The sequence below is a fragment of the Crinia signifera genome, chromosome 3 (assembly GCF_055691185.1).
Source record: "Crinia signifera chromosome 3, ASM5569118v1, whole genome shotgun sequence".
Classification (NCBI taxonomy): Eukaryota; Metazoa; Chordata; class Amphibia; order Anura; family Myobatrachidae; genus Crinia; species Crinia signifera.
In genome coordinates, this window is record NC_139219.1 from 281,715,165 (window position 1) to 281,738,930 (window position 23,766).

The window sequence follows — 23,766 nt, forward strand, 5'->3', positions numbered from 1 at the left end:
TGATGGACTGAATGAACCTAACCAACCAACTCACTGACCAACTCACTCACTGACTAAATAAGCCCATACACCAGTGGTGTATTGCGGCAATCCCCCGAGGGGGGGGGGGGACTGAAATTTTAACCATTTGTAAAAATCCCATTCCCTTGATTCCAGAGGGATTGTGGAATATGAACTTTATAACATGCTTAATATAACCTATCCCCCAACAATCGGCGATCATTGCAGGCCGATAATCAGCGCAACCGGTTTGCGGAATGGCAGTGCCAGCTGGGGAGGATCAAAGGATCGCCCTCCTCTGGTGTATGACCAACCAACCGACTGGCTGCATGACTGAATAACAAATAAAACAAAAAATATATTAAAAAAAAGTTTTTCTACTTTTAAAACTCTTTTGCCCAATATTCTCTTGATAGATTGTCATTTTATTTGTCCCCTTGGTTCATCACTACTCCAACTGATTTACATAATATACCCAATTTTGCTTATTTACTTTAACCCCTTCCCGACATTTGACGTACATTTACGTCATGGCCGGGATGTACTTCCCGACGCATGGCATAAATGTACGTCATGGCTTTAAACTGTCACCGCGTCTATAGACGCGGTGACAGTTTGGAGATGTCTGCTGTCCCTGACAGCAGACATCCCCCCTCGCCGCCCAGGGGGGGCAGCGATGCCCCCCCGTTCGGCGATCGCTGTGATTGGCTGTTCAAATGTGAACAGCCAATTACAGCGTTTTCTGTGTACCGGCGAATAACGTTCGCCGGTGACACAGGGATCGGTGGTGATTGGTGCTGTAAAGTACAGCACCAATCACCACGGGGTGTAAGGGTGACACTGGTGTCACCCCACCTCACCCCACCCGCCCCCAAAGGCCGTGATTGGTCCGTCGGACCAATCACAGCCATGGAGGGTGATTTAAACTAACGGTGACTGCACTGCAGACGCCATTCCGGTCTGGAATTGCGTGCAGTGCGGTCACCGTGCCTATCTGCCGTGATATACTGACCTGATCCTTGCAAATACTTACCTGATCACTGCTTGTAGCGTGCTGGATGCTTCCTGGATCTTGTGACTTCTTGTGACTTCCTGTGTTGTGCTGCTGCAGTGTGATAGAGTTATAGATAGAGAGATAGAGAGAGATAGAGAGAGATAGTGACAGAGAGTGCTATATTTTGTGTCTGCTGCCCCCCCCCCCTTTTTTTAAATATATATACAGCTGTGCTGCGTGTGCAACTGACTGCTGCCCCCCCTTTTGTGCTGATCAGTATAAATTAACTGATCAGCAACTTTTTGGGGGTGCAGGTTTTTTTTTTATATATATACCTGTCAGTGCTGCTGCTGCAGTGTCATAGAGTGATAGATAGTGAGAGATAGAGAGATAGAGAGAGATAGTGACAGAGAGTGATAGAGAGTGCTATATTTTGTGTCTGCTGCCCCCCCTTTTGTGCTGATCAGTATATCTGTGCTGATCAGCAACTTTTTGGGCGTGCAGTTTTTTTTTTTTATATATATAACTGTCAGTGCTGCTGCTGCAGTGTCATAGAGTGATAGATAGTGAGAGATAGAGAGAGATAGTGACAGAGAGTGATAGAGAGTGCTATATTTTGTGTCTGCTGCCCCCCCCTTTTGTGCTGATCAGTATATCTGTGCTGATCAGCAACTTTTTGGGGGTGCAGGTTTTTTTTTTTATATATATACCTGTCAGTTGCTGCCAGTTGCACTGTCAGTTGCACCAAAGGTTGTGCACCTGCTGCCCCTCACTGGTAATCAGTGTCGCATCAGTGATCACCTTTTTTTTTTTTTTTTGAGGGTGCTGTGGGGTCTTTTTTGAATTTTTTTTTTACACACACTGTGATTTTGTGGGTGTCCTGTGGCCACTGTGCGCTGATCAGTGACGTACATCACTGATCAGCTTTTTCGGCACAGGGTTGATCTATTTTTTTTTTTATCAAATTCCTGTTGCCTTTGAGCGCTGTTCAGTGACGGACGTTACTGACCAACATCTGTGCTCAATTTTTGGCGCAGGACCTTTTTTTTTTTTTTTTGCACTACATACACACTACACACTACATACCCCCCGGGTTGAAATAAAGTTTGTACCCCCCTACACTATACACGTGTTGAAACATTTCACTACCAGAAACACAAAAATAAAAATAACTGAGGGTGGGTTTGTTTTGTGTTTGCAAGAAGCAAAACAAAGGAAAGTAAACGCTTTTTGGGCGCACTCTTTGAAAATGTAATGTATATTGATTAGTATTTAAAACATAACTTTTAATGTGGACTTGTTAAGATACAATGGCGTGGCGCATGAGTACAATAAACATCGTTCAGAGTCTCCTGGTTGTTTTTGTTGTGTGGTACTAATAAATGATAATTATTGATACATATATCAATTTTTAAAGTTTACCACACGTGTAATTTATCATTTGTTGCATGTAGTCATCAGAGGTATAGTAACCAGAGTGACCAAAGGTGGCAAAAATGAGTTAGTTGCCCCAAACTGTTATACAGGTTGGAGTTCAGTAACCCCACGTTACTGGGTGGCTCTATCAGTGAGCTAAATATAAATAAAAATAAAAATAAATACAATCATTGCCTGTATTGGCCAACAAAAAATATTTTTTATTATTATTGAAATCGAGCAGTGGGCGGCTCCTGTGCTGTTTGTCTGTTGACTGGGATACCTAGGTATAGTACCACACCTGGACTTCTCCAGGGGTCACCCACCTGGATACTGCCCTGGCCCTTCACTGCTTGGCTTCCAAGTTCGAGACGGGTTTGGGCACACCAGTGAGGTATGGTGGTATACTTGTAGTGAGTTGTGTCACGACCCAACAGCCCAGGTTAACTGCTGGATAACATCCGACAAGCTGGAAGTTAACCCAAATAATTTGGGAAAAAAAGCAAAAGATTATGTATATATCACACCAGTAATCCTGGTACCGTATGCATACAGTTTAAGGTTCAATAATTCACAGCAGGTAATAAGGTAGAAAGAGCTGGATGCGCTAAATAGGTATCAGGTGATAGGTTTGCTATGTCCTGGTTATTAATGCGGCTTAGGTTCCAGTGTGTGTCTCACACTTTTGTTAGTAACATATACACCTGGCTTTGGTTACAGTGCATTTTGAAAATGATTAGTCAGAAGTTTTGATACAATTGGTTTGGTAATTTGACATTAGGTCACAGTGTATCACAGAAGCAATGTTGATATGCTTTGATCCTCCAGAGGCACTGTGACTTGCTAGTGACAGGTGGCTGAATGCGAGTATTAATCAATACAGCCAAATCAATCCTCAAAGATGAACCCGGATACAATATTAGTGACTGACACAATAAATGTCTGATATAGCGATTTAGCCAATTATGCAGATAATAGAACCTTGCGTGTAAATAGACAATAGTATAATACTAGCGTTATTTGTGGAGTGTACCACAGCTGAAAGTTCAGACTGTGGCAACTCCTGTACCTTATCCTCTAGTGTGCCGGCTGGGGAGATGGATACACGGAGCCCGATTGCTCGTGCGGTGAGGGCAGTCAGTGACCAAGATGCGGCTGGGGGAGTGCGGCGATCCGTCCTGATGGATGAGTGAGAGAAAGCAAGCAGCGGCTTGTAATCAGTTCAGTTGCCGCCGTACCTCGCGGCGGGCGTCAGGACGCGAGCTTGCGGGTTGGAGATTCCCAAGTCGGCTGTATGCAAGGGGATTCGGATGGGAGAGCACAGGTCCGTCTTGCTCGAGTAGGGGTAACGTGGGGCGCCTGCTTGAACACGTGTTTCGCCTCCTTGGCTTCTTCATGCAGCGCCATCTTGTTTGAGGGCAGCTGCCCTTTATTCTGATTCCTGACCAATAGTGAGCGATAGCGATAGTAACCGCTGTGTTTAGGGTGTATAAAATTATAACTAACTAAAAAACGAAGTATAGAAATAAACTAAAAACCAAGATTATAGAATATCATAGCTGATACTTCTCTCCTTTTGTAAACACAGCATATAATTCCCAGCTGGAATCTATAGAAATAAACACTCTTAAAATGCGAAAACCAGCTCAAACCCTAAACACAGCGGTTAATTTACAATCACAGATACTTGTAATCAGCCCACTGGTTGCTAAAACTGTCAATCAGAGACTATCGCTCACTATTGGTCAGGAATCAGAATAAAGGGCAGCTGCTCTCAAACAAGATGGCGCTGCATGAAGAAGCCAAGGAGGCGAAACACGTGTTCAAGCAGGCGCCCCACGTTACCCCTACTCGAGCAAGACGGACCTGTGCTCTCCCATCCGAATCCCCTTGCATACAGCCGACTTGGGAATCTCCAACCCGCAAGCTCGCGTCCTGACGCCCGCCGCGAGGTACGGCGGCAACTGAACTGATTACAAGCCGCTGCTTGCTTTCTCTCACTCATCCATCAGGACGGATCGCCGCACTCCCCCAGCCGCATCTTGGTCAGAGACTGCCCTCACCGCACGAGCAATCGGGCTCCGTGTATCCATCTCCCCACCCGGCACACTAGAGGATAAGGTACAGGAGTTGCCACAGTCTGAACTTTCAGCTGTGGTACACTCCACAAATAACGCTAGTATTATACTATTGTCTATTTACACGCAAGGTTCTATTATCTGCATAATTGGCTAAATCGCTATATCAGACATTTATTGTGTCAGTCACTAATATTGTATCCGGGTTCATCTTTGAGGATTGATTTGGCTGTATTGATTAATACTCGCATTCAGCCACCTGTCACTAGCAAGTCACAGTGCCTCTGGAGGAGCAAAGCATCTCAACATTGCTTCTGTGATACACTGTGACCTAATGTCAAATTACCAAACCAATTGTATCAAAACTTCTGACTAATCATTTTCAAAATGCACTGTAACCAAAGCCAGGTGTATATGTTACTAACAAAAGTGTGAGACACACACTGGAACCTAAGCCGCATTAATAACCAGGACATTGCAAACCTATCACCTGATACCTATTTAGCGCATCCAGCTCTTTCTACCTTATTACCTGCTGCAAATTATTGAACCTTAAACTGTATGCATACGGTACCAGGATTACTGGTGTGATATATACATAATCTTTTGCTTTTTTTCCCAAATTATTTGGGTTAACTTCCAGCTTGTCAGATGTTATCCAGCAGTTAACCTGGGCTGTTGGGTCGTGACACAACTCACTACAAGTATACCACCATACCTCACTGGTGTGCCCAAACCCGTCTCGAACTTGGAAGCCAAGCAGTGAAGGGCCAGGGCAGTATCCAGGTGGGTGACCCCTGGAGAAGTCCAGGTGTGGTACTATACCTAGGTATCCCAGTCAACAGACAAACAGCACAGGAGCCGCCCACTGCTCGATTTCAATAATAATAAAAAATATTTTTTGTTGGCCAATACAGGCAATGATTGTATTTATTTTTATTTTTATTTATATTTAGCTCACTGATAGAGCCACCCAGTAACGTGGGGTTACTGAACTCCAACCTGTATAATTTTTGCCACCTTTGGTCACTTTGGTTACTATACCTCTGATGACTACATGCAACAAATGATAAATTACACGTGTGGTAAACTTTAAAAATTGATATATGTATCAATAATTATCATTTATTAGTACCACACAACAAAAACAACCAGGAGACTCTGAACGATGTTTATTGTACTCATGCGCCACGCCATTGTATCTTAACAAGTCCACATTAAAAGTTATGTTTTAAATACTAATCAATATACATTACATTTTCAAAGAGTGCGCCCAAAAAGCGTTTACTTTCCTTTGTTTTGCTTCTTGCAAACACAAAACAAACCCACCCTCAGTTACTGTTACTGAACGCTGGGCGCACCACCAACCATATAACCACCAGTATTTTTTGACTATGTGGTTTCTATGTTGGTCACAATAAATTGGCATCAATCGAACAATTGTTTCAGCTGTGCGGGCCCTTTCCCACTCTTTCCTTGCACAAAAATAAAAATGTCATCCCAAATGTCATCCCAAATGTCATCCCAGTCATCCAGAAGAATGTATTCAGCGGAGGAGGCATATGCCATGCTTGCCTCTGACTCTGACACAGCCAGTGATGCAAGCGGGGAATTTGAAGGATTCATCTTAAGCTCCTCTTCCTCCTCTAGTGATGAGGGACCCCCTCAAAGACGCCCCCGTAGAGCAGCTGAGACCCCCCCCAATAATTGATCTCGTATGGACCCCACCACCAGACAATTTTGAGCCCCAGGTTCCTGAGTTTTTGGCCATCCCAGGAATCCAATTTGATTCCACAGGTCTCAGAGAAATTGACTTTTTCAAATTATTTTTCTCTGATGATTTTATAAATTTAATGGTGGACCAAACTAATTTATATGCCCAGCAGTTTATTGCTCAAAACCCCAAGTCATCATTTGCTAGGTGGACCCCTGTAGATGCAGTAGAGATGATGACGTTTTGGGGTCTGGTGTTTCATATGGGCATAGTAAAAAAGCCAGAAATTAGGCAATATTGGAGTACAGATGTTCTGTACAGCACCCCACTTTACCGTATGGCCATGACCCGGACTCATTTTGAGTTAATCCTTAAATTTTTGCATTACAACGATAATGCACAGTGCCCACCCAGAGATGATCCCACCTTTGACCGGCTATTCAAAGTCAGGCCGGTCATTGATCATTTCAGTGCCAAATTTGCAGAGATGTACATCCCAGATAAATTCATTTGCATAGACGAGTCCCTTATACATTTTAAAGGAAGGGTTAAATTCCGCCAGTACCTTCCCAATAAGAGGGCAAGGTATGGCATAAAAATGTATAAGCTGGGTGAAAGCACCTCAGGGTACACTCACAGGTTTAGGGTATACAGTATGAAGGGAAGGATTCAAGAATTGAACCGCCAGAATGCCCCCCCTCCCTCGTAGGTGTTAGTGGAAAAATTGTCTGGGATTTAGTGCACCCCTTCCTGGATAAAGGTTATCAACTCTATGTGGATAACTTTTACACTAGCATCCCCCTGTTTAAGGCCCTTGGTTCAAGAGGTACAGCAGCTTGCGGTACTGTGCGCAAGAACCAAAGAGGCCTCCCAAAAACGCACATTGCCCAAGTAATGAGAAGGGGTGAAAGCAGGGCACAATCCACCGAAAATATGTTGTTGGTCAAATATAAGGACAAGAGGGATGTCCTTATACTGACAACAATTCACGGAGACAGTACCACCTCCGTCCCTGTACGAGGTACCAGTACCCACACCTCAAAACCTAATTGTATCCTGGATTACAATAAGTACATGGGCGGAGTGGATCTTTCAGATCAGGTACTGAAGCCGTACAGTGCCCTGTGGAAAACAAAAATCTGGTACAAGAAGCTGGCCGTGTATATCATCCAGATGGCACTGTATAACGCTTACGTGCTATTCCGTTCTACCAGCCAGAGGGGGACATTTATGCACTTTCAAGAGGAAGTCATAAAGGGCCTAATATTTGGGAACCAGCAGGCAGAGGGCCCCAGTACTTCTAGTACTGGCCCCCGTATTGTACCAGGGCAGCATTTTCCTGATGAAATCCCCTCCACTGGAAAAAAGGGCAGGACACAAAAAAGGTGCAAAGTTTGCTATAAAAAGGGAATAAGAAAGCAAACTATTTTCCAGTGTGACACTTGCCCCGACAAACCCGGCCTATGTATAAAGGAGTGTTTTAAAATATACCACACATCTATGGATTATTAGGTTCATCATTTAACCGTGCTTCGGGGGTCTTGCTAATGCCACATAGCACCCACCATTCATTCCACCAGAATCTGAGCCGCAAAATCCAAAAATCACTCCTTCCCTTCTGAGTCCTGCCATGCACCCAACTGGTATTTTTTGGTCACATGTGAGCATTGCCGTACTCGGGAGAAATTGGGGCACAGATTTTGGGGTGCTTTTTCTCCTTCATACCTTATGAAAATGAAAAATTTTGAGCCAGAACTGCATTTTTGTGTAAAAAAATTTAATTTTTCATTTTCACTGCCCAGTTGTACCACAATTGGTGAAACCCCTGGGGGTTTGAAATGTACATTATACCCCTAGATGAATTCCCTGAGGGGTGTAGTTTGCAAATTGGGGTCACTTGTGGGGGGGTTCCTAACTTTTAGCATCTTATGGTGCCTAGAAATCTACATGGTGCCTAAAAAATAATCACATAAAAAGGAGGCTCCAAAATCAAGTAGGTGCTCCTTCTATTATGAAGCCTGTGGTTTGGTCAACGTGCACACTAGGGCCACATATAGGATATTTATGAAAACAAAAGAATTGGGGGAATCAATTTTTAGTCACATTTCTCTAGTAAAATGTACTGTGTTCCTTAGAAAAATGTATTAAAATTGAAAATCTGCAAAAAAAATGAAATTTTGAAATTTCACCTACACTTTGTTTTAATTCCTGTGAAACACCTAAAGGGTTAACAAACTTCCAAAATGCTGTTTTGAATACTGTGAGGGGTGCAGTTTTTGAAATGGCATCATTTATGGGGGTGTCTCACATACAAGTCCCTCAAAGTCACATCAGAACTGAACTGGTCCCTAAAAAAATCAGTGTTTGAAATTTTCTTGAAAATTTGAGAATTTGCTATTCATATTTTATGCCTACTAGTGTCCAAAAAAATTAAAAGAAGGTTGAAATAATGATGGCAACATAAAGTAGACATATGGTCTATGTTAGTTATTAACTATTTTGAGTGGTATGATTATTTGTCTCACAAGCAGAAAATTTAACATTTTTTTACGACATTTTGGTATTTTTCACAAAAAAACACAGACTGTATCGACGAAAATTTACCACTAACTTGAAGTACAATGTGTCACGAGAAAACAATCTCAAAATCACTGGGATAAGTAAAAGCAAAAAAAAGTTATCCCCACTTAAGTGATACATGTCAGATTTGAAAAAAAGGGCTCTGTCAGGAAGGCAAAAACAGGCTGCGGCGGGAAGGGGTTAATATATGTGTTTGTGCAGTGGCGTAACTATAAATTTTGCTCCCCCAAGCCAAAAAAGTTTGTAGCGCCTCCCCCCCCCCCCCCTTCAAATAGCATTTTTGTCAAACGGCTTTTTCTTGGCAATATGGCTTCCAGTGCAAACAGTAAAAATGTGCCCCTCCAATAGATAATTTAAAGCTAAAGAATGCACATATTCCAAAAAAGGTTGTAATGCCCATTATGCAATATGCCACACCACAATGTTCAGTCCACAATGTTCAATACACAATATGCCACACACTGCATTGCCCATGCCACACACTGCAATGTGCTCTGTGTCTCTGCTCCTGCCACAGCAAGTGGTAATGGTAAAGATAGCCGCAGTTGTTATATATAACTTGCACTGATACCACTTCTACCTACTAATCCTTCTAACATCTACCCCTGTGTCTCACAGCTTAAGGTGGTCAAATCCCCTAGGCGCCACATTGTCTTGCTTGTTTAAGTATCCTCTATTTGGAGTGCACTGGGGTAATTTATTCATGCACAGCCGCAGATATGTGCATGCAGGACTGGCGACATGAAAGGACAACAATGGGTACAACCAGGCCATGGGGTTCAGAGGGGCTCTAAGGGTCAGGGGGTCCCAAATTAAGTTCAATAAAATTAGCAAGCAGCACATATATTCCCATACCCCCGCTTGGCGCTTACCCCATCATTTGCTCTGGTCCTGGTGGTCAGTGCTGCTTTGCTGTTCTGGCTCTTCCCTGTGTATCTCTGATGCCACCACCACGGAGGAGCATTCCAGCATAAAAAACCATCCTGCTGACACTGACAGTCAGTCAATAACACCGGCGGGAGAAGCAGCCAGCAACCGCACCTCTTCCTCACTGCAGCCATCGGCACCACTGTCCACCTCCAGCCCCGTTCGGACACAGCAGCGCTGCGGCCTCCACACTGCACCCCTCACCCAGTAGACAATCAGCGGCGGTGCACTTGTTCCCACTTGTGATTGACTCACAGCCGGCCACCAGCACACAGGAGCGCAGCCACTCACCCCATTCATGCACAGTAGCCCGTTAAACACACAGCCCGGTCAGAATACAGGGAGGAAGGAATGGAGGGAGGAAGCCACAGGCTGAAGGAAGACTCGACAGGCACTGCTAACACCAGTGCAGTGGCGTATCTACCTAATTTGCGGTCACGGTCCCGACTCCCGTCTCTCCCGGCGCCGGCTCCTGCTGCTATAAAGTGTCAGTTTCATTACAGCAGCAGGCGCCGGCAGTCGGCAGACAGCAGTGGGTACCTATAGCCCGCAGACCCCCGGCACCCACACTTTCTCTGCGCCTCCCCGCCACCGCGGGGGCTGCGGAGCTATAGTTACGCCACTGTGTTTGTGTGTACCTTTTCTGTACACTCTACTTGTACCCCTGCCCTGGCCTAAATGTCATATACAGTATGTTGATACTATCCTTAATATTTTAATTTAAAGGGTCCCAGCGTTGTATCGTGAAAATGTCTAATGGGTCTTTCACAAGAATCAATGACATTGCCAAAAATGATTGTATGAGAAAATCTAAATGAGACACTAAGCATTTTACCCTAAATACTGTAAAATCAATGCACCATTAAATTGTTAAAATACATAAATAACATTTAACGTATGTTTTAAATCCCAAAATGTCCATCCTAGCTACACTGTATCCAAGCATTTACTGTTCTATAGCAAACCACAAGGGTCTCCTAATACGTTTCTCCTGTTTAAAGTCTTAGGGTTAGAGAGCCCTGCAGCCTTGTGTATGCAGGTTAGTGGCAGTGTGTGTGTGTATACATGATGCCTGGGTGTGATGCAGAGGACATACAAGGTTACAACATTTCACACCAGTCTTTCAGTTAGTGCACAACAAGGTCAGCAATGACACAGGTTCGCTTTTAGCACCAGAGAATGTAAGTAACAGGGGATCCCTCTGCCCTGCGCTCCCACCACCAAAGTCTTATTGAAACCCATAAAATTGGTCAGATTGTTACATTTTAACACCGGCTTTTTGCTGCAGCTGATGGCAGCTAAGGGAATAGAAGATGATTTTTCCTCCTGCGCCTGATAGATCTCCGGAGAGTTCCTGTATTTGGGGGTAGAGAAGATTGGATCTAAGTGCTGCTAAGGTTCCTCTTTAGTACATTACTAGTGTCTCAGACACTTTCATTAGTTCAGGCCCAGGGGAGCCAAATGGCAAGGTCACAGAACATAAAAACATACAATTTTGTATCAAAATAACACACCAGGTATTTTAAAGCTGTGTGCACCAAAGTACTGACAATGTCTCCGATCCCTTACACTATATGGGTAATTAGCTCCTTCCCCTAAGTTACCTGCAGTGGCAATAGTCAAAGTTGATGACAGATTGGCTGCATTTTTTGTTAACTCCAGTCAAATCCATTTCTCTGTGGGTAGAGACACGAGGCACATTCTTAAAAAGATTTCCTTCAATGTTTTCATGACGTTTCATATGAGCCTATTCCACAGGTGGGATTCGGCCATGAGCATCATTTTGTTTTGTTTCTAAACCGCTTTGACAGTGATTGAAATGCTGGCACAAGTCACCATTATCAACTTTGGCCAGGACAAACAGGATTGTGAGCTCCTTATAGGGGATACGGTAGTTAGGTCAACACGAATAAGGTCGAAAGGCTGCTATGGGGGAAATTTGCTAAGATGTGTATTCTACTTCACACGTGATGTTGCTATGGGTAACCAATCAGATCCTGACTACTATCTTCTAAAAGGTGATAAATAAATAAGAAGTAGATTCTGCTTGGTTGCCCATAGCAACATCACATGTAAAGTAGAATACACATCTTAGTAAATTTCCCCCTATAGGCCCACACATGAAAAATGTCCCCATACCTTAGTTTGCTTGAAGGTTAAACAAATTCAGTTTCAATTCCAGTTTATATCATTAAGCAGAATGATGAGTGAAGTGGCGGGAGGCTTCATTAGCATTTGGGAACACCCAGCGGTTTATGGGTGTTCCTATGAGAACACTGTGCATTCTCATGCCAATGAGGCCGTGACACCGGTGCGGGAGGTGTGCAGCTGCCCGCCCACTTCCGTCAGAACGTGCACGCATATGTAAGGTTGCTCAGGTTTGGTTGACTTGCAAGCATGCGAATTTGCATCCGGGTGAATCAACCAGAATAACCCCAAAGTCTTTGGATGGGAACAGGAAGGGTAATTCTTACTATTAGATTTACAATGTTTGCATTCCATTTGTTTGCTGTGCTAGGTTGCATGGGTCCTAGGCTGCAGGTTGCACATACGCTAGGCTGCAGGATTTGCAAAGGTACATTGCCCTTTACTAGGTTGCAAGTTTTTTACCAGTGATAAAAAGGCTCATTGCAACTGCTTTTCTCTTTGCAGCTCCAGCCACGGAGACAGAGGGGTTCTGAAACTGTCATCGGCCTGAAGGTAAGAGGTGGTGGACGGCAAAGTGAGTAAATTACCATGCTTACACCCTTATGGTATAATCTTCTCAAGCTCTGCAGCCTCAAAACCCAAGAGAAAGTGGCGTAACAATAGCCCCGGTCGCGGGAGGGGGGGGGGGGGGCGTTGTGTAAGTGTGGGCACCGGGGGTCTACGGGGCTATTGTAATGCCGCTTCTGCTGAAATGAAAATGGTCCATCATAAAATGTCCACCCCCATACAGCAGACAGTTCTCTGAAACTGACTGCTGTATGGGGGTGGACATTTTCTGATGGTCCATTTTCATACCAGCAGAAGCCAGGAGGGGAGCTGGGACTGGCTGCAGATGAAATCTGTGGGTCCCTGGCACAGCAAGCAGAGGTTAAGGCCTGGGGGGCATGGGCGGTGTGTGTGTGTGTTAATTTTACTGGGGGGGCTACCTAAATTTTCAGCGGGGTCCACAATTTAGATAGTTACCCCACTGCCAAGAGCTCTATAAACACTTCACTTCTACCTGCAGCTGTCGCCACTGTCTATATAACTCCAAAGACAGGGGTGGGTTTGGGGGTCAGGTTCCCCCTAGACACAATATTATAGGAAGCACACTACTCACCGCCCTCTATTGGCTTCTACGAGTTTTTAAGCCTTTCATGGCCTTCTATTATGAGCTAAAAACCTTCCCTTGCTGGCTTCTGGGTTAATTCTGTGAATGCTCCTAAGATTACCCCTGGTAATAACCTTATTCCAGGCTCATGGAGTGCACATGCGCCTGCTCCCCAGACTCTCCCTCATGCACCATGGGGGATGTAGTCTTTGTTTTGGTTTGTGAAAGCTAACAAATAACCTAACCTACTGTACTTGTGTCTTTATTCTGTGTACATGTGCAATATTTTACTAAGAACTCCAGATATTTTATAAATGTAATTTAATACCATACTTTTATAGCTCCTAGATGAGATTTCAGATTTTTCCCATCAGAGCACCATGAGCCAACTGTATAAAAGTCCCTCAATGAAGTTTAATAAAAATCTAATGCAGATTTTGACATGATGAAAAATGAGGCAGCACCATATGGTTCAACCATTTACTTTCATCAATTTCAATCAGGTATAATTTTTATTATGAGACCTGTGTTCTAATTAACAAAGTAACTTGTCACATGCAAATGAGTTATTACCAATACGTGCAAACTTTAATTATTTTGGACTTCAAGAAAAGTAATGAGGATAATATATAAAACCTATAATTATTTTCATTGTTTTGACACATGACATGAATATTTAATAGTGTTTTCTCATTCCTTCATGATATAGCAGTGTCTGTTTACCATCTTCAATTGTGATGAAATATCATTGATTTGATTACTTTCAGTTCATAGTTCCATATTGCTGTGGATGAAGTTGAGGTTAGTGCATTAATCTGATTTTTATTTAATTGTAAAAAGCTTTGTTCTACAGGAAGAGAGCATTATGGTTATGTGATGGGTTGGGAAGTTAGGGTTAGTCTGCAGGATAGGAGAGTTAGGGTTGAGCAATGGGTAGGGCAGTTAGGGTTAGTCTGCAGGAAGGGAGGGTTAGGGTTAAACAATGGGTGGGGAAGTTAGGGATTTGCACTAGGGGAAGGGTTAGGTTTATTGATACCTCCATAAGACCGTTGGAAGTCAATTCTAACCATAACTCTCTCTCTAACTATCGTCCTATCTCTCAGCTCCCATGCCTCTCCAAGCTACTGGAGAGACTTGTCTACCCTCGCCTCACACACTTTCTTAACTCTCACACCCTATTAGACACACTTCAGTCAGGCTTTCGTTTCCAACACTCCACTGAGACAGCACTGACTAAAGTGGTGAATGATCTGGTAACTGCCAAGTCTAAAGGCCATTACTCTCTACTTATTATTCTTGATCTTTCTGCTGCATTTGACACTGTTGATCATACTCTTCTCATACAAACACTGCACTCCCTAGGTCTTAATGATACAGCCCTTTCCTGCTTCACATCTTACCTATCTGATCGCTCTTTCAGTGTTCGCTTCTCTGACTCTACATCCTCTTCACTACCTCTGTCAGTCGCAGTTCCGCAAGGCTCAGTTTTAGGTCCTCTGCTTTTCTCAATCTATACCTCCTCTCTTGGTAAACTCATCAGCTCTTTCAGATTTCAGTATCATTTATATGTGGATGATACTCAAATCTATCTATCAGCCCCAGAGTTGTCCCCAGTGGTTTTGGGCTGAGTCTCTGAATGCCTCTCTGCCATCTCATCTTGGATGTCTTCTCGCCACCTCAAACTCAATATTTCCAAAACGGAATTACTTATATTCCCACCAACTAAGAACAGTTACCATCCTGATATCTCCATCACTGTTGACAACTCGACAATCTACCCTACCCCACAAGCTCGTTGCCTAGGGGTCACCCTCGACTCTAAACTGTCCTTTGTTCCCCACATTCAATCTGTCACCAAATCATGTTACATGCATCTAAAAAACATATCCAAAATACGACCCTCTCTCACTCAAGACACTACTACATCTCTTATCCATGCACTCATTATATCCCGAAGGATTATTGCAATAGTCTTCTAATTGGTCTTCCCAAGAACAGACTCTCGCCACTGCAATACATTCAAAATGCTGCTGCTAGGCTGATCTTCCTAGCAAGATGGTCATCATCTGCTGATCCGCTCTGCCAGTCCCTCCTTTGGTTACCTGTATTTTGCCGTATTCAATATAAAACCCTTCTGCTAGCATATAAAGCTATTAAACATTCTGCATCAGCTTATATCTCTTTACTTATCTCAAAATATCTCCCATCTCGACCACTCCGCTCTGCACATGATCTGCATCTCTCTTCTGCACGGATCCCTAGCTCCCATTCCCTATTACAGGACTTTCATTGGGCTGCTCCCACCCTATGGAATGCCCTTCCATGCACAATAAGACTCTCCAATAGCCTCCAAACTTTCAAGCGTTCCCTGAAAACTCACCTCTTCAGGCAAGCCTATCATATTTAAGTTCCATACACATAACCCTCTGAGGCACTTATGTATCATATAGCTTCCCTTCTGGACCTACAAGCTATGCTATTACTGGTGCCTGTCCTTGCGTTTCCCTCCTATATCCCTATAGATTGTAAGTTTGCAGCAGGGCCCTCATACCTCCAAGTCTGTCTGTTGTTACCCTGTTTGTTTCATCAGTGTCTACCATTGTAAAGCGCAATGGAATCTGCTGCGATATATAAGAAACTGTAAATAAATAAATTATCAACTCAACCCAGAAGAGCTATGGGACTAGATAAGTCACCTCCAGGCCACCAGGGATATTTTGCCAACATTTTGTCAGTATTTACATGATACATGTCATGATGAATGTCAACACAATATACCACACCCAGTAAGTGTTACTTATGAACAAGACCAGTGTTAATATTTGGTGTATCTAGTTCTTCACTCATCTGCTAAAATGCCCCATTGCACCCCCCTTATGAAGCACTTACTTCCGGCATGTAGGTGAAGCTACAACCTGCTTTTCCTTGTTTTTGATGGGCTGGGATCGTGGCCCTTGATTACTGTATGTCATAGCCAAGTGCCACACTTCCAGTCTGAGAAGCCATGGTAGCCATCCCAGTGTGTCAAGGTAAGAAGTAACAGAGGCAAGGTTTCCGTAATTGGGAGGTGGGATGCAATTCCTGGAAGGGGGGTAGTATCCCCACTAGGGGCACCTCCAGGGTTTACACTAGCCATACGTAGTGTACAGTCCTAATACCCCATTCATACTGCAAATGCGGTCCATTCCAGATGCGACCTGCCATTCACGGTCTTCCAGCTCCTTGAAAGGTCGGAGACATCACATGGGGCAAGGTGGAGCAAAGGTGCTTCATCAAGGGGCGGGGAGGAGGCAGTGCTTGGAGCTGACTGCGCTGCCTTCTCCATACTTTGTACGGGACCCGGGCCACTCAACCCCGGTTACCCATCACACCGCACCATACCCTGTAAGATCCTGGGAGCAACCCTGCTTTCTACTAGGGTTGAAATGCCGGGGCATGGCTCCCGGGATTTTGGCCCGGGACCCATTCACACCAGCACTACACCCGGGTTGTTCCCGGGGCCAATCCGGGAAAAAAGACTGGTGTGAACAGGGTATAAGGGAACATTAAACAACCTAGTTCTCCATGCAGAACCAAATATGTTTGCTACATTTCCAGTGAAAGGAACAAATGTATATACAGTAGTAACAGTTGTAATACTTGTATATACCACCACTATAATTTGTTTTGTGTATGTATTTTTTGTAATATTTATTATATAATACTTGTTCTTATCTGGTCATTGATTTTATGTCTGCAGCTGGCTACCAATACTTGCCTTTGAAGGCAAGCATTGATGAGCAGCATGTAAACAATAATGTCCATTCCCGTGAATCTATACCTTAGCAGAGACGTACAGTGTACAGATGATTGCTTTAGTCTTCCTACAGACACCAGAGGACAATTTATTGACTGCTTTATGTTGAAAAGCTTTATACACAGTATGACACCATCAATTTCACAACAAGTATTGAACATGACAGCACAGAATTCTTTAATGTAATGAAAATAAATACAGAGTTTTCTGAACACATTTATTTATTCTACATCCTCTTGTGTATCAGCAGGTTGTTTGGTATGTACTATGGACAGTGTGCAATGTCTTTTTATCATAGATAGATACAGCAGGTCCCCAACGGGCCCCATAAAGATATCCTGGCTGTCCAAAATGTTCCCAGGGGAGCATTGTGTGACTACTGTGTGATGTCAAGACATCACATGGACCTTCCCAAACTCCCAAAGTCCCTTTGATGTCTTTGATATGATAAAAAATATATATATTTGGACACTCAATGGTGTCATCCACTGTATGTGCGCAGTCAGTTTACTATAAATGTGATACAGGTATTAAGCCTACTTCCAAAAGACCTAGAGCCTGATTCGGACACAATGCCGATGCTCAGCATGTATCAGTAGACTGTCCACTCACCAAAGTACTCTATCGAAGCCGCCTGCAATCAGCAGCAAAAATATAGTGGTATGGATTATTGGAGGGAGGAGGGACCCAAACCGGGATCTTGCCTAGGGCCCCATGAGGTCAGAATCCTTAGGCAGCCCCTGTAAGCTGTCCTATCTTACTAAATTTGTATACATAATTAAAATAAAATGTTAGAATCCATAGCTTTGTATTAATATAATACACAAAGGCCAGTATTCAATGATAATTATCTCTATGTGCAGCGAATCTTGTTTAGGATTTGCTGCACATTCACAGGGTTCCGGAGGGCTGGAACATTCGCTGCCAGCCCTCCCTCTCCCCCTATTCACCTTAGGGGCTCGGTGCCCCTGACACAGATTTTTAACCCCCCTGGTGAATGCCACAGGGAGCCGGGGGACGGTGGAAGGTAGGGAAATAGAAGCCTCTCTGCCTGCGCCGCACGCTGTGTGGGGGAGAAGGAGGGCTCCTGGGGACACAGGCAGCAGCAGCTGCTGCACAGGGAGAGCTGGCAGGGGAGGCGGTGAAGGGAGCACTGCGCTGGTACCGCTCGTGCATAGGTAATGAGCGGGACCAGGTGTAGTGAATATCTAATGAGCAGCTCCCCGCCCCCCTGTGACATCATGTGTAAAAAAAAATTCAAAGTTAAATATATATCAAAATAGCATGCCCCTTCACATAATAAAATTTGTGATTTTTTGAGGACCCCCCCCAAAAAAAAAAAACCTTTATTTTAAAAGAACACATTCCAGTTCACCTTAAAAAAAAGATTCACCGCAAGGAGTATAAACAGCCCGATTCGCCGAAAATATGGTGAATCGGGAGCATTGAATACTGCCCAGTGAGGGCTCATAAGCAAACAATGAAAATAATAAAATTGGGCAGAAGACGAAGGGCCATTACTGTTGTGCCTTGGGGCATGCGGATTCCTAAACCTGCCTCTGATGTATAGTAACTAAATAACAAACCACCTGGGATCTCCCAAACCATAATAATGTTGACCTGTAGGGGTCATATCTATTGCCTACCTCTAGTTCCGGTGTCACTTTGCTATTAAGGTAGCTTAGGATAAAAGAGAGTAAACTGTGCAGTCTCTTTAAACAAAATCATAAAGTCCAACTGAATAAAGAGGGAGCTCTTACAATGGCAGCAGACAGGCCTTTGAAATGTCTTTAATATTTCCACAATGTGCAATTCCAGATAAAAGTGCAAAGCCTACAGACTGATTTTCTGCAGCTGCTCCAAGCACAGGGATGTGGGCATCACCCATGAACAGTGTTTTTTTCCCTTTATGTTTCTATACAGTATGCCATCTTTATTATCAGTGCCAAAATAAAGTTTTGAGGGCCCCTGGAATGCAAACTTTGTCTGCCTTTAATTTTCATATTCCTGCAGCCCCCCCCCCCCCCATAGGTAGCAATAGGGGCTGTGCAGTAAATTATATTTATAAATCACACTCTCCCACTCTCCCGTTTCAGCCTGGACTCTCTCCCCTCGCCCTGGAACATTGGCAAGTATCCCGGATAGTCAGCTTACCCACCATGCACTCTCCCCGCACCCGCACATAAACCCTACCATTTGAAGCGTCTAATGACATGGTTCCAGCTGAATCGATCATTATGGCTCTGCTCCCTGCCCCACAATGACAGTAATCTCAGCATTGTGTAGTGGGGTCACAATGATGCAGTTTTGTGGACACGCCCCTGCTTTGTCCGTTCTTGTCATTGCGTCTGCCAACACACCCCCCTCCCCCCCCATATGCTGCTCCAAATCTCCCAGAGGAGGCTGTGTGAAACTCTGCAGGTATATTATACATTTTCTTCTCTCATCTTTTGTACCAAACCTAAGGCCATCTTGGGATGACATCATGTGTGCCTTACCAGCCACTCAGAACTAGTGAGGTCCTTTACTGTGCATGCCCATTACTTACAGCTTACAGGCACATGAAATCGGCTATTTGGTCTTTTGCGCATGTGTGAGTCGGTAAGATTATGCCTGTGCAGTCTAATATTGGCTAGTTTGTCTTTTCTGTGTCAGCACACTTATTTCTTAAGGGTATGGGTCATAGGGTTGACCACTGAAGGTTGACAGGGCTTAGGTTGACATCTGAAATAGGTCGACATAGCTAAGGGCGACAGGGTCGTAAGGTCAAAGCAAGCATTAAGTCAACAATGGGAAGGTTGACAGTCAAAAGGTCAACATGAGTTTTCAGGCTGAACATAGTCTAAGTGTACCGCGTCCCCTTGCATTGCTCACTATGCTTTGGGCACACTATTATATTCTCCAACCATGCCGTAGTGTATGGTAGGATATGCAAAACCGAATGCTGGCTAAAAAAAACTGTGAAAAACTCATGTCAATGGTTTGATCGTCCCATTGTTGACCTCATGCTTGTGTTTATCTTCTGACTCTGTTGACCTTAGCCATGTCAACCTACGGTATTTCAGGTGTGGACCTTCTGTGGTCGACGGAATGCATGTTGACCTTCATAGGCTCGATCTAATGACATATCCCTTTCTTAACACTACAGTGCATTATCTGTGCCTATCGCAGCTACTTTTTCTTTCCAGACAACTTTTTATTCTTTCCACGAAAGATAAAACGTACACAACATATTTTATTAAAGTATTTTTTGCACTCATATTGATGTGGTCTGCCGCAGAGGAGAAACCGTTTGCTTCAAACAGAAAGTATCAGAAAGAGAATTATAGAAAGGCTTCTGGTAAAGCCGTACTGTAAATAAGTGATGGAATCATTCCATGTGCCCTGGGAGTGTCAGAGCATAACTACAGTGCACCTTCTGAACTATGGAAGAAATGGAAAGAATTAGATTTTGGTTTAGAGCGCCATTGATTTTTCTTTTACTTTTTAATTTTGATCTTCTCTTTTGTGTAGAATTAGTCTGAGAGAACAAAAAGGGTACATACGGAAGTTTGTAAAAGCGAGAAGAGGAGTGTTGGCTGGATTAGGTGTCTGGTATAAGAATTATCGCCAGGGAACAGTACAGGATGTTCTAGGAGTTCACAGACGGCGATAGGGAAGATATTAAAGCCCCATACACACTAGGCGATACCACCAACGCAAGTATCAGCGGTGGTGGGGACCCAGCGGATGGATGCCTGCATGAGCAAGTGCATACACACTTGCCGATGCCGGCTCCAAAGTAACAGACTTTGGCATTGCCATTGTTAATGAGGACCTCCCTCACCCTAACATGGTGCATGAGGAAGGTGGTTGTTAATGATAACTAGAGCACATTGTTAAATGATATTGAGTCATACTAGAAGATAGATCTGCGTTTGACACGGGTGCCGGACAGGGTCCAGACAGTCGGGGTCCCGACAGTCATTTACCCAACATCGGGATCCCGACTGTTAAAACACTGACAGACGGGTTCCCGACGGCCACATGTAGTGATCCACCATGCCGGCAAGGGATTTTTTTGCGCTCGCCATGCTATCTGAGTCTGGCCAGTCGGGATCCCGACGTTGGGCTAATAACTGTCGGGATCCCAACTGTTGGAACCCTATACCACGCCCGTTTGACACTGTGGATCACACTCTTCTCATACAAACACTGCACTCCTTAGGTCTTAATGATACAGCCCTTTCCTGGTTCTCAAATTACCTATCCGATCGCTCTTTCAGTGTTCACTTCTCTGACTCTACCTCCTCTTCACTACCTCTGTCAGTTGGAGTTCTGCAAGGCTCAGTGTTAGGTCCTTTGCTTTTCTCAATCTATACCTCATCTCTTGGCAAACTAATCAGCACTTTCAGTATCACTTGTATGCGTATGATACTCAAATCTATCTATCAACCCCAGAGTTGTCACAAGTGGTCTTGGGCCAAATCACTGAATGCCTCTCTGCCATCTCATCTTGGATGATGCCACCTCAAACTCAATATTTCAAAAATTACTTACAGTATATTCCCACCAGCCAAGAACAGTTACCAAAGACACCTTGAAAAAGCTCCCTATAGGAGCGAAACGCATTGGTGAATCGCCTGTGGCTGACTGACTGGATCCACCTCTCCACTTCCGCTACAAAACCATTTAACCTCTGAAGAAATTTTGGCTTGTTGGACTCAAAACTCCTCCTGGGATCTACAAACACCCAGAGACACCCATACCATCTATTGGGCTACAGATTCTGCAGGAGATCTTGCACCCTCCATTGGGACAGCCCCCGGGGTAATCTGAGCCTCCAATTCCACTAAACAACAGTGAGGTGTTACCCTAAACGGAAAAGGACTACCACTTAAACAACTGGCCCAAAAATACGGTACCGTATGGACTATTAAACCAGTCAAGTCACCCCCAGATATCCTCCCTTTTCCCCCCTCCCCTCCATCAATTTAAAAAAAAATCAAAATCGTTTTAAATCATTTTTTTATTGTACATTGTATGCTATAAATTGTATATTAAATACCCTTAATATTGAGTTGAGCACCATACCATAATTTGTTCATTAGCGCAGTCACCTCCATATCTTCTTCTGAAGAACAGTTACCATCCTGATATCTCCATAACAGGACTAGACAATTCACCCTACCCCACAAGCTCTTTGCCTAGGGGTCACCCTTGACTCTGAACTGTCCTTTGTTCCCCACATTCAATCGGTCTCCAGATCATGTTACATGCATCTAAAATACATATCCAAAATACGACCCTATCTCACACACGACACTACTAAATATCTTATCCATGCACTCATTGTATCCCGCATTGACTATTGTAATAGTCTTCTAACTGGTCTTCCCAAAAACCGACTCTCACCACTGCAATTCATTTTAAATGCTGCCGCTAAGCTGATCTTTCTAGCAAGACGCTCATCATCTGCTGATCCACTCTACCAATCCCTCAATTGGTTTCCTGTATTTTAATGTATTCAATATAAAATACTTCTACTCGCATATAAAGCTATTAACCATACTGCAGCAGCTTATATCTCTTTACTTTACACAAAATATCTCCTATCTCGGCTACTCCGCTCTGCACAAGATTTGCATCTCTCTTCTGCATGGATCACTAGCTCCCATTCACTATTAAAGGACTTTCTTTGGGCTGCTCCTACCCTATGGAATGCCCTTCCACGCACAATGAGACTCTCCACTAGCCTCCAAACTTTCAAGCATGCCCTAAAAACTCACCTCTTTAGGCACATATACATTCCAGCTCTGTGTAGGGGCTCGGTCTTACACTAAAGCCTGCACGAATCTAAATGATCCATGCAAGCTAAAACCAATATGAATTTGTATTTAAAATACGAATTTGTATCAGAAAAAATACGAATCAATACGCCATCGGATAATACAAATCAGTCAAAATACGACTGATTAGTAAATTATCCTCCGGAATACGAATGAAAATACGACTACACCAGTCGTATTCATTTGTATTTATTTGTATTAAGTATACGAATACGATTTTTTGTACTCATATTCTTAGTAAATTTCCCCCATAATATCTGAGTGGTGTCTAGGGTCGACTCCTTCAAATTCCTAGGTACAGTACAAAGATTTCCTGTGACCTCAAATGGGGGCCCAATATTACCACAACTGTGAAGAAGGCCCAGCAGTGGTTGTTCTTCCTGAGGCAACTCAAGAAATTCAACATCCCGCAGGAGCTGCTGCTCATATTCTACACTGCCATATTAGAGTCTGTTCTATGCTCCTAGATCACAATCTGGTATTGAGGAGCAAAGGAGAACGACAGACAAAGGTTGCAAAGGGTGATGAGGACGGCAGAAAATATCATCGGGGTGGACCTCCCCATGGTCCAAGAACTATACCTAGCCAGGGGGAAGAAGCTCATAGGAAAGATCTCGGCGGACAAGCTACACCCTGGCCACAGCCTGTTTGAACCCTTTCCGTCAGGCAGGCGCTACAGACGGCGCCGGCCTTATGCTTGCTGGCGAATCGCCAGCAGCATGCTGCTGGCGATGCGCCAGCAACACGGCGCGCCATCTGACTGAGACGCGCGTGCGTCCCCCACACACGCGCGTCTCAGTATCCGGGCGGCCGGCCGGCGAGGCGGACGCAATACTGTCCGCCTCCCGCTCGAGGGGGGCTGGGGGGACCCGAGGAGGCTGTGGGGGGGTGCGGGCGCCCGGTGTGGGCACCGGGCCACCGTCGGAAGGGGACGGCAGCACCGTCGGAAGGGGACGCGCGCGCACCTCGTGCGCGCGCGTCCCCTTCCGACACACAGATGGCGCGGGAGCAGGGAATGGCGATGGCGTCGCCATCGCCATCCCCTGCAAAGATGAGCCCGGCCCCATCTGTAGGTTCATCCCAGCAAGGACGACAACAAACAGGAAAAACTTCTTCCCAATAGCTGTCCACCAAC

The 23,766-nt window shown here is 44.3% G+C and overlaps 2 pseudogenes; one reads left to right on the plus strand and one right to left on the minus strand.

Annotated features, from left to right (window-relative positions):
• Positions 1–2,699: 2,699 nt before the first annotated feature.
• On the minus strand, positions 2,700–2,818 carry LOC146065562 (5S ribosomal RNA; annotated as a pseudogene).
• A 2,374-nt stretch (positions 2,819–5,192) lies between these two features.
• LOC146065574 (5S ribosomal RNA) lies at positions 5,193–5,311 on the plus strand (annotated as a pseudogene).
• The last annotated feature ends 18,455 nt before the right edge of the window (positions 5,312–23,766 follow it).